The 12,283-nt window shown below is 40.2% G+C and overlaps 1 protein-coding gene across 24 annotated transcripts in view; it reads right to left on the bottom strand.

The window, feature by feature from the left end:
• The window catches only part of RBFOX1 (RNA binding fox-1 homolog 1), a 1,150,782-nt gene that overhangs the window by 1,063,692 nt on the left and 74,807 nt on the right, over nucleotides 1–12,283 (bottom strand). The gene's annotated exons all lie outside the window — the stretch shown is intronic.

Consider the following 12,283-nt stretch of genomic DNA (forward strand, 5'->3'; position numbering starts at 1 on the left):
GATCAGGAAGATCCCATTCTTTGTGCTGCCCCTACAGATTTCCCCATTTAAGTGGTCTCCATTGAGCTCATGGATTGCCCAGATACTCCAATAACTTCCCTTCAATCTCATTATCCAAGTAATTTATACACATAATAAAATGCTTCAGTCTTGACATTAATTCTTACAAATTTTTACATTGGTATTAATTTTACTTCCTGGATTTTAATTGAAGAGAGTATATTTTGTCACAAGGGAAACTGAACATTAGTTCTTCTACTTAACAACCATGTGGTTTCATTAGAAATTACATTAGTTCCTCATTAAGCAACAATAATAGCGTAGAATTGGGATCAATAAAAAATACATTGCCCTAAGGTGCTGAATAGTTTGGCTCATTTATACTCTCATGAGCTAAATACTTCAGGATTCAGAATTAAAAACCCTCAAACTTTTATGCAATGCTTAAGAAATATATTTTTATTTCAAGTAATACAGATTCAGATTGTAACAGAATAAATGCACAGGCTTAGGCACAGCTCTGCAGCCTCCAAGCAAAGTTTTAATAATTAGGAGCTTGCACCATTTTAAGAACTCACATCATTAAGAGAACAGCCCCACTGAACACAGCCCAGGTAATTCTGTCAGCTCTGAAGAGGAAATGGAGGTGAACTGAGATTCCTCCTACAGAACAAAGCACCCTGGCTGTTCCATTTGACCCCACAGTAGCACCTTTTTTGGGAAATCAAATAAATCCACAGCATTAGCATTGGAAAAAATATAACTTTTAAAGTGTTGTCTCTCTAGCTAGGCTTGACTTTGCCTTGGGGAAAGGAATTTTCTTTAGGTTTTTCTTAAGAGGTGCAACATCACTCTAAGGAGATGAGCTTAACACTCCAACAGACTGGGAGCTGCCCAAAGACACCCAGAAAAATAAAAGGCCATCAAAGAAACATCAGTGGCCATCTACAAACATCTGCCCTCAAATGCCACTTCTGGCAGGGCTGGAGACATCTGGTCTGGAGAAGACTGATAAAAAAAATCAAAATACTGATAAGAAATCAAAGATTGAAGATCTAATTAACATTGGAGGTAAGGAAACTGAATTCCTGGAAGTTGCTCAGCTCTAGACCAATGAACTTTGGACCAGTGCATCTCTATAGGTTTGGGCTGTATAAAGTTTGTGGGGAAATCCTGAAAAAATGTCTATTTGGAGTATTTTCCTTGGCACATCCTGGCCAGAAAAAGTAATGCCTGATTCTCTGTCATTTCAAATATAGAGCTAGAGGGTTTTATTTTGTCCCCAATTTTCAGTGACATGAGGTTTCTGGGAATTTATTTACAAAATAGACATTTACACAAATAAGAGCAGACCTTTAAATAAATCACTCCTGTCAAGTGAGTGAAGAGCTCAAAAATATGGTATAACTTGTTATCTTTTCCCTGAAATCATGCATTTAGGGAAGTATTTGGCTAAGAATAACACAGGCAGGTTCCTTCATCTCCACAAGTCCTTTTGGATTTATCATTGACTTCAATAACAGACTTGTAACCAAGGCTAAACCAAGCTCCAAGAAAGACAAGGATCATCCCTGCAGGTGCTCCTGGGATTCACATCAAGCACAGTGACAGCTGTTGAGACCTGGACACGATTTCTGTGTTCTATTGCACATCCATGAGCCCTCCTCACTCCCAGCATGTCCAAGCATTCCACATCCCCTGGGAATGCACATTGCTATGGGTGCTGGAGGGCAGAAAGAGAGGAAAAAAGCTCATGAATTAAGACCCCATTAAAGATTGTGAATGTAATTATTTTAACAGTTATAAGTCTCTTTCAGTCTCATGACTTTGAGACAATGCAATAATGTAGATTTTCCTTATTACTCTGAGCAAGAAAATTGTGGTTACCAATAAACAGTTCTCAGATACAAAGAAATAACGTAGATTATTGCAATGCAGTTACCAAAATTGTGGTTACCAATAAACAGTTCTCAGATACAAAGGAATAATGTAGATTCTTGTAATGCATAATGTAAACAAAGGAATAATGTAGATTTTCCCTATTACTCTGAGCAAGAAAATCCATGTACAGCTGAGGTTAAGGATACTGGGTGTGCTGGGGCCTTTCTGTCAGTTCTAGTCCTGTGCAACTCCCACTTTTTTTTTTTTTTGTTACCAATAAACAGTTCTCAGATACAATATTTTCTTGTTTTACTTAATTTCATCCCAGACCATCTGTTTCAAAATAACTCCTTGTAGTTCCCCACAGTGGAACATGACAACATGACACAAAGGGAAACAATAATCCAGCTTTCACAGCCTTTTGGGACAGCTCAGCCTGGCTTTCGCGCAGGTACCTGAGGAACCAGGCAAGGGTGTGCCGGCTGAAAGAATGGCACTGCCTTCCTTCCCAGGGGTGAAAAGAAAAACACACATTTTTCTACATACAAACTTGCAGCACTTCAAAAAGAACAATCTTCCTGCAGCTGTTTTGCAGCAGACCATGGGATGTTTAAACACCTCAGCTTCAGTTTGCCATCCAATAAACCTGAACAATTTCCCACTTCATATAACTCAAAGCACAAGATGTCAAATATTACATGCAACTACATTTTCCCCTCTCCTCATTCCCTTCTTGTTGAGTCTTTGCAGCAGCACCTTCAGGGCACCAACCTGCATCAGACCCCAGCTGCTTTAAGTACCTGCATTTAAAGATGCAATATTTGACTCAGAGATGGCTGTAAACCACAGGTAAAATTAAGGGAAGCACACACCTGCATCTAAAGATGCAATGTAAACCACATATAAAATTAAGAGAAATACACACCTGCATTTAAAAATGCAATATTTGACACAGAGATGGCTGTAAACCACACATAAAATTAAGTGCAGATGAACATTGCAGAGGAAGATGTAGCTCTTGCATCCCAAAAAGAAGACAAGTGAAATGTATTCATGGCCTATCAGGCTGTTGTTTGTGAGAGAAATGGGCTCTATCAAAAGCTGAGAGCAGGGAAACTGAGGGTATTAGATCCTGTTCATTTCACTATTAAAATGCTAAGTAATATCTGTATTGTCAGACCTTCTGCTCTGTGGGAGGGATCAGTTTTAATTTTACATTTTACAGCTTTCTGCTCACAGATTTTCTTTGTTAACTGCAAACCTGGGAAGATCTGAAGGAAACTGATTCTCCCTGCTCCTGCAGCCTGCCTCGCTGTTTGAATAAATGATGCAGTGCCATCTCCCCTCCAGGCTGTCCTGGCAGGGCTGACTGCAGTGTGACTGGGACACCTCTCACACTCTTTCATCCCAGTGTATTCATGGATGCAAAATTAATAACACAGCTACAGACTTACATATGCCAGCCCTCAGGAAGGTGATGCAGTTAACAAGGACTGACAATGCCATAAATGAGGATGAAATTGAACCAGGACCCTCAGCTGCTGCAATATTTAGAGCATGTTCTGACATCATTTCATGCCATTGATGTCATCAATGGTTATGACTTAGGAAATGAAACAACACAAAGTTCCAAGCCAGACATGCCAGGTAACCATGGAGAAAGCCATAGTTCTGGAGAGGGACTGAATTCTCATTTGAAATGCAATAATTATTACAGTTTAAGTGGGTTCCAGGTTAGAGACACAGGGACAGATGAAACAATGAAAATATAAAAACAAGTGATATCAACAATATAAACTCAGACTGTCAGGAGAAGCTGAGAAAAAGCTTCATTTCTCTACAAACTAAATGAATATTTTTAAGAGGTTTGGGCTTGTGCTGTTTTGATATTTCCTTTCAAGAACTACTGTATTAGACAAAGGCAGGAGACAAGATGAGAAAGCTCAAAAATGCAGTTTCTACTTGACCTACATCGTTCCAATTGATCACAGACAATTAGAGCTGTATTTCATCTGCTGTCCTGAAGCTGCCTCATATTCTCATATATAACCCTCCAAATCTAACAGACAAGCACAGAGGTGCAGGCACACAACTGTGGTTTTAATACACAGCAGGCTGCTGTCTTTGGGATTGTATTGGATATTAAATACAGCTATTAGCTCTATTTTCTTTGAGAAAGGCTCAAAAGATTGCATTTCTTCAGCAGATCAGAGAAAAGGGGGAAGGGAAACAATGCAGGAAAGAGGAAGAATTATCAGCTAAAAGGCAGAGAAAGTAAGAGAGCAACAAAGGGATCCCTTCCCACCACAGCCCACCACACCCAGTATCATTAACCTCAGCTCTAAATGGATTTTCTCGCTCAGAGTTATGGGGAAAACCTACATTATTCCTTTGTCTCAAAGATATGAGACTTATAATTGTTAAAATAAGTACATGCATGATCTTCAACGGTGTCTTAATTCATTAGCTTGTTTCCTCTCTTACTGCCCTCCACCACCCATATCAAAGTGACCAGAAAGTGATTTTAGAAGAAAAAAATTTTTTTCAAATAATATTCAGTTTCTGAACGCTAAATTTCAGTCTTTGTCTAAAAGGGACAAACCTTGTTCTGGGATTATTCAGAAACTGTTTGTTAATACAGCAGCCCTTACTGCTTGGATCTAAAATTTCTAGATATATCCAGATTCAGAGGGTGTTTTACAATATCAACAGGGAGAATGGCTTCCCACAGCCAGCGGGCAGGGATGGATGGGATATTGGGAATTGGGAATTGTTCCCTGTGAGGGTGGGCAGGCCCTGGCACAGGGTGCCCACCCTGGATCCCTGGCAGTGCCCAAGGCCAGGCTGGGCAGGGCTGGGAGCACCTGGGACAGTGGGAGGTGTCCCTGCCATGGCAGGGGTGGGTCCCTGATCTGTAAGGTCCTTTCCCACCCAAAGCAGCCTGCAACTCCTTGTTATTCCAATAGAAACAGAATAAGGGTTTTCAGATGCCTCCACATGTGACTGAGCAGCCCACAGACCAAGGGTTTACAATACTGAAAGATTAAACATTGTTACCCAAGTGCCAATGATACGGATTCCTCAGTGAAGCCAAGCCACATTTTCAGAATTTCAGGACACACCACACGTGCTGAAGTGCTCTGCCTCCAGCCAACCATTTCCCTCCTGCTCTCCCCACCTTGACTCAGCACCTTCATGGCTCAGCTCAGCAGCTTCCATGCATTGGTTGAAAAAGCACAAATGTGTTTTGAGGGTGCTGCTTGTGCTCAGAAACCTGACTGAGAACACAATCAAACCCTTTGTTCCATCCACATGGCAAGACACAGCCTTGCTCTGATGGGCTCGTAATCCAAGCAGACATGCCAAACCAAGTGTGAGGAAGGGACTTGCTCAAGGACACAAAGAAGAGAATCAGCAGAAAAGCAGAGAAAATCCAGAGCTTTGCCAGCGCAGTGCCCTACTCTGTAAATAATAAAAAACCCCTAAAAATATTTAAATAATATTTTTAAATATTTAAAATAATATTTCAAATATTCATAATATTTAAATATTAAAATACTATGTTTAATAATCTATATTGATTTGTTTAAAAATAACGGTTTTTATATATAATATAATTAGATATACAAATTATATATACACAAATTATATATACAAATAATATTTAAAACATATAATATATAATATATTAATTTGTTTAATAATATTTAAGCATTCAAAAGTACTATTTTAAATAATCATAAATTTCAATATTAAAATAATATATTTAATAACACATTAATTTGTTTAATACTTAATAATTAAAATATTATATTTTATATTGAATAGTCATAATATTTTAAAAATACTATGAATCTGCAATTGTAGTGATTCCTTCCCTTTTAATCAGTTTCTACAGAGAAATCACCATGCAATCTTCCTGACACACACAAAAGCTCATTTACTTAAAACAACAAGACTTATCCCAAAGGAAAATACTCTAGAATGGTCTGATTCCCCAGAACAAAATGTTAAGCAGGTCTTAATTCAAGAGCAAACAAAAATGCCTTGAAACTTGGAGTGTTGATCACAAAAAAAGCTGTGCTATCAGTAAAACCTAACTGAAAAGCAGAAAAAAAAAAATTTAATAATAATTATTGAAACAGGCATGGGCATTCCCTTCCTATGAAATTATGCTCTGAGTATACAATCTGAACCTTGACAATTTATGTTGTTATTATTGATACCTGGGACCAGGATCTGTTCTTTTCAATTCTGTTTTAATGCATCTCAGGGATTTGGGTTTTTCCTCAAAGCACCTGTGCTTTCTATTGAAGCAAACTGCATTTCAAACTCAACTGATCTTTGATCAGGTATCAAAATACCCCTCTTGAAATGTGTGAGGCATCAGAAACCCTCCTGTTCCAGCAGAAAGCTCTGTGCCCTTTTGGGCTTTTTCTCCTGATTTTGAGGTTTGTAATTACTGTAAATTTCCTTTTCTCTTGTGTTAAACACTGTTAGCTGACTCACAGGTGGATTAATCACCAACTCCCCCAGTTATGAGGCCTTCCATCTTAAACTGGAAAAACCCAAATAATCAAGTTGGATTTTGTGGTTTTTTCTCAGTGTTTCAGTAACAAATATCAGTGTTATGGACACACAGACCTTGTCCCATGCAAACACCACTGGCTTTGAGGGAGACAAATGCAATTGTCATTATTCACTGCAGACTGTGGTCTAAAACCTGTGTGTACAGACTGCCTCCATGGGCAAGGCAAAGGGCAGAGCTGATGCAGAGCACTGCTCAGGATGGGCCACTTTGAAAAGGAAAAGATAGAGCAGATGTCAGCTCAGTTCTTCTCCCTGTTATCAGCACAGAGCAGTCAGTCTGCAGCTCTGAGCAAGAAAATAGAGCAAAGACTCTAAAACACCATTTTCACAGCACTACACAAAAATCAAACACATGCTTGCTGCATGTTTGACATGAGTTCTTAAGTTCACTGAATTCAAAATTTAGAAGTACAAAACTTTGTGGTGTCACCACGTGTGTTTCTCCCCACTTCAAATTTAATGAAGTTACACACCAGAGCTTTGTTTTCTTCCCACTACACACAAGTTCAAAATAACAGACAAACAACTACAGAACAGAATTTTCAAAGTCAAACAGGATTAGGGCACTTAAGTATCAAATAGTGGAATGCAGTACATTGAATATTAACCCTAATACTTGACAATAAAATGCAGACAATTGGACTCTCAACCTGGCAAGTTATAAAGCTCAATTGAAAGAAATTGTATTTAAAAATAAACCTAAAATCTAGGTTTCGGTTGTCTCTTGGTTTAGATTTCTGAATGAAGGATTTCACTAAATAAACACATCCAATAAACATCTTACCCATATCACCAACTACTCTGCCAAAAGGTTCCAATCCAAGCCATTTCTCTCTTTCTAGGTGATTTTATAATTTTATAATTGTTTTGCATTTCAAGAAAGCTGCTGGTTTTATTTTTCATTAGTCTCTGCTAACAGTTCAGACCATCCTTTAACACACCCTTAACAACTCATGCCATGTTTGCTTCAATCGAACTTTCACAGAATTTGCACTGATTTTACTGATGGAGCATTATTATTAAAATAATAGATTTTAATAATAATACTATTATTAAAAATCCTTTTAATATATATTATATATTCTATATAATAATAGGATTATTAAAAAATCCTCCAATTAAATTCCCATTTTACTACCCACCCATCAAACCCCTAAGTGTTGTAAAAGATATTTTAGTGAAAAAAGTGTTGAGTTTTTAAAAGAAATGTAGTGTACTGATCAGAATATTTCACATTAAACACAGGTGGAGATGAGCTGTAGAGTGACCAAGTGAGGCCTTTGCTGTTTTACCTCTGCCTCTTACACAGAATAAAATGAAACTTGTACAAATACACACAGCTCGAGAGGCAAAGAGAGAAAGTGAACAATAAATATTCTACAACTATCACTGACTCCTCATTCTGCTGTTGCAAGTAATGCCTATGAAACCAGTGAATTTATTAACTCCAGTCAATTAGGATTAATATCACACCTGGGAGGCACCAAGTGCACACAAGCACTGGTTAAGAGAAAAGAAAAAGCATCCTTCACAAGATATATTTGGCTGTGGTTATATTAAAAATCTGGATTACAGTTAAGAAGCTTATATCAGGAGGGAGTCAGCAGACAAGTTTATGGTTTTGCTTAGAAACTTTGATTAAAAATAACTGCAGCTAAGAAGTGTCCAGCTTCTAAAAACTGCTCCAAATTTCAGGGCTTAGAGGTATCTGACAGTCAAAACATAAGCAGGGAAGTGAGATGATCCTAAAATACATTGCTTCATTCATTTATCAGACAAAAATTAGCTCAGCAGCAATTCATGACTATTTCTAAGGACTTCCACAGATAAAATCCTTCAGGTCAGAGGAGAGCTCCAAAAGCTGGCTCAGAACAAGCCAATCTTTGAAACACACAAGCAAGGGATTCCAAACCCTCTCTGGGAAACTTCTTCCAATTATATTTGTTTAATTTTTCCTTCTGCCCAGTGGGATCATCCTCCTTTTCCATTTTTGGCAGTCTCTCATCCTCCCACTGCACACCTCAGAACAGAGCCCAGCTCCATTTCCTCAGTGACTCCTCATGTACTGCCTAACAGCTCATAAAAAACAAACCCAATTCTCTCCCATCTTCTCCTCATGGTTCAGGTGTCTCTGTCCCCTTGGTGGCCCCTTTTCTGGGCTCACTCCAGTGTACCCACCTTCCTCCCACCCTGCACCAGCACAGCCAGACTGTGCTCCAGGCTGGCTGCAATGAAGAATCCTGGCTCCTGCAGGCACAGGCTGTGCTTGAGCTGATGGAGAACACGACAGAGCCCTGCCACTGCCACAGCCACCAAGACACAGCTCAGCCCTGTCACTGCCAGAGCCACCAGCTGAGCCCTGCTCTGCCCACCAGAACCCCCCGGCACCACTCCAGCAGCAGCAATTTACATTTGCCCTGTAAATCCCTATGAGATGCTTATTCCTGCTGTTCCTTTCTCAGTCTCACTAATGGCAGCCCTTGAGTTCATCACCTGCACCCCAGTTTGGTGTCCTGCAATGACAAAATACCCATGAGGATGCATTCCATCCGCTCTGGATCAAAGACATGAAACCTCACAGGCCAAGGGGCACCTCAGAGTGACCATTTGGAACTGATTTCCAGGTATATGCAGCAAAAGAAATGGAAGGTCCACAGCAGGGTTTTAATTTTTCACTTCAATCTTGTTTAACAGATTTCACCAAGGTGCACTTTCTTGGTTAATGTTAAACCAGTCTTTTTAAAACCAACAATAGATTAATGAATACCACACTGTCTCAGGTCAGTCCAACAAGCTGGCAGAAATTTAATTCTGCCAGGTGCAACAAATAGGGTTCATTTCACAGCACAAAATGCCAGTGCAGAGGCAGGGACAGGAGTGAGCTCCACAATCATTTCCAGACAGATTAGAGCACTGGGGCACACACTGTCCTCTGTAAATAACAGCTGCCACTATCACTGCCCTCATTCAAATCTGCTAATTACATCCTGTTATCAAATGATGATGCAATTAATGAGGGCCACCTTTCCTCTTACACTGTGTGCTCCTTTTGTGACCTAAAAGAATAAATTTAGATACACTCCGGCTTCTTAAATTTCCAAAGTCATGAAACACAAAGGTTCCTCCAAGCATTGCCAAGACTTACAGCTTCCTCTTGCCTGAGACACTGCAGGTCACCCAGGCCTCAAGGTTAAGTAAATGTAGCAATTTATCAGACACCTCATGCACATCTTGAAGGTTTTTTCTCGAATTTAGAAGATGACATAATTTGGACAACGTAATCTTCTTTCAACATTTTCCTAGGATTTCAAATCCTATAAATCACAGCAATTTCCTCCTTCGTTTGAGATTTCACATGGCAATTTTGCCTTGCACGTTTAGAACGGTTTATCTGGGAACTTGTCAAAGGTAACCGCTGCTGCTTCTGACTTTTTTCAGGAAGTCTGGCTGGTTTTCATGCTCATTAACACTGCAGGCTCCCAGACCTTCACGATACTCAGGATAATTAATTCCCAACAGAGTTTCCTTCATGCATTAAGGAGGAAACATTGAGCTCTTAAGAGAAAGACACCCATGGCCCTCAGATTTGTGAAAGTCAAAAAAATCCCTAATACACCATTCCTCACCCTTCCTTTCCATCAGCTCTACTTACAGCAATAACTGGTAAGTATTCAACATTTGTTGAATACTCAACAACAATGTTTCCTCCACAACTGACAGCAGCTGCACCAAAAGAGTGGCTTAATACATGTAAATATTCGTGGGACAAGCAAAGGGGACCAAATATGCACTGGCATATTAGTAGATACCAAACATAGCTCAATATACTGCAAATACACAGTGTGACCAAATCACCACGGCATTACTGGGCATTTTCAGATTTGTGAATGTGCTCCCACCTCACAAGATTGAAACAAAGCTGAAAGAATGCAAATTTACTCATCATTGAGAACTCCAGCTGACTGGGCAGAGCTGAGCTGTAAAAAGCTCTGGAGAGCCCAGTATCTGATCCCTGGGCACCTGCACTCCACTATTTACAGCCAGCCCTTCATCTCACACCTCCAAAATTTCAAATAAAGGAACATACTGAACATTGTAGAACAAGGCAAGTAAATTCAATACGGCCAACCAGGTCAATACTTGATTTTTAACAAATTAGCCTATATAAAATGCAAGTTCGTTCTTCTACAATTCTGTCAACATCTAAAATTAGGACAAAAAGCCTTAAAGCCTTATAGAACAAGGCAAACAAATTCAATACTAATCTGGCAAATAGGTGAATACTTGATTTTTAAAACATCAGCCTATATAAAATGCAAGTTCTTTCTTCTGCAGTTCCATCAACATCTAAAATTAGGGCAAAAAGCCTTAAAGCCTGACTTGGCAGCACTGTTGGAGGAGACAAAGCCCCTAGGGAATCAACTGGCACCCACATCACCTTGGCAAGTCCCACTGTGAGCTCACATCACCTGGAATCTCTGGGTGCTCTCACAGACACTCCAGCAGGGTCTGGGGGCAGAAAGCCTCTGCACATTCAGTGATCAAGGCCACAGAAACCGGCCCTCAGCAGCTCCTAACTCAAAGAGGAATGACAAGCAGAGAATAACAAAAATTCTGTGATCACAACTCAACAAAAATAATTCAAGCAAAATTAAATGCTTTGCCCAAGATCAAACAGGCATTCAGTGGCAAGAGCCAAGTGCTGCCTACATCCAGTCCAGTCTCTGAACACAAAGAATCTTTGCTTTTTACTTTGTCACATTCTTTTTCCACTCCCCATATAAAACAAATATCCCCTCTACTTTTCCTTAAAAGAAGCAAATGCCTGATGACTCCAAGAACCCTGCTACTGGGACACCCCCAGGCCTCAGATCTGCAGCCACCACGTGGGAGCAGCACTCCCAGATGGAGCTGGTGCTCCCATCAACCACACCTTCTGCAAGGTCTTATTTCCAGTTATCACATGCCATTCTGCTTCATAATACTATTCAAAAATGGAAATTATTAACATTAAATTAAGCCATTAGATAATTTCTCCAGCATTAAAAAAAGGCAACAGTAAGAACAGACCTGCCCAGTAAAACAACCAAAGTGGAACCATGTAGGAACACAATACCAAGGAGACAATACAATACCAATTAGATAGATAATACCATAGATAGATAAGTTTCCATGTACAAATACCTTAATTTCTTGAAGCCAGCAGCAAGTACCTCCACAATCTAGACACTTCCACAAACACTCCACAGCTCTTCTTGAGTCTGAGTTCTTGATATAAGCTCTGTGCTGCTCCACCAGAGCCTCAGGGCACCTGGAGCCAATCCTGGCTTATTGGAAGCACCTGTGGCACCTGGAGCCAATCCTGGTTGATTGGAATCACCTGTGGGCTCACTGCCCAAACCCTGCAGCTGACAGACTCATGCCCTGGGAGGAGGGACAGCACAATCACCCCAAACTCAGATCACCTGTGCCAGGAGCAGGGCTTGTGCTCTGGACACAGCTGCAGGGTCACCAGAGCAGCCACCATGGGCCAGCAGCTCCTCAGCTGCCCTACCAGGGCCCTGGGGCTCAGCCAGGTGTGACACTCAGCCAGCAGAATCATATTGATAGGAAAAGACCCTTTAAGGACAGAATCATAGAATCCTGAATGCTGGAAAATTCCTCTAAGATCATCGAGTCCAACTATGAACCCATCACTGCCAGGTCCACCACTGAACCATGTCCCCAAGTGCCACATCCACACATTTTACCCTCCCACTGCCAAATAGATTCAGATATATTGACTTCCTTCAACAGGCAGGCCTGTAGGGAC

The sequence above is a fragment of the Zonotrichia albicollis genome, chromosome 16 (genome assembly GCF_047830755.1).
Source record: "Zonotrichia albicollis isolate bZonAlb1 chromosome 16, bZonAlb1.hap1, whole genome shotgun sequence".
Taxonomy (NCBI): domain Eukaryota; kingdom Metazoa; phylum Chordata; class Aves; order Passeriformes; family Passerellidae; genus Zonotrichia; species Zonotrichia albicollis.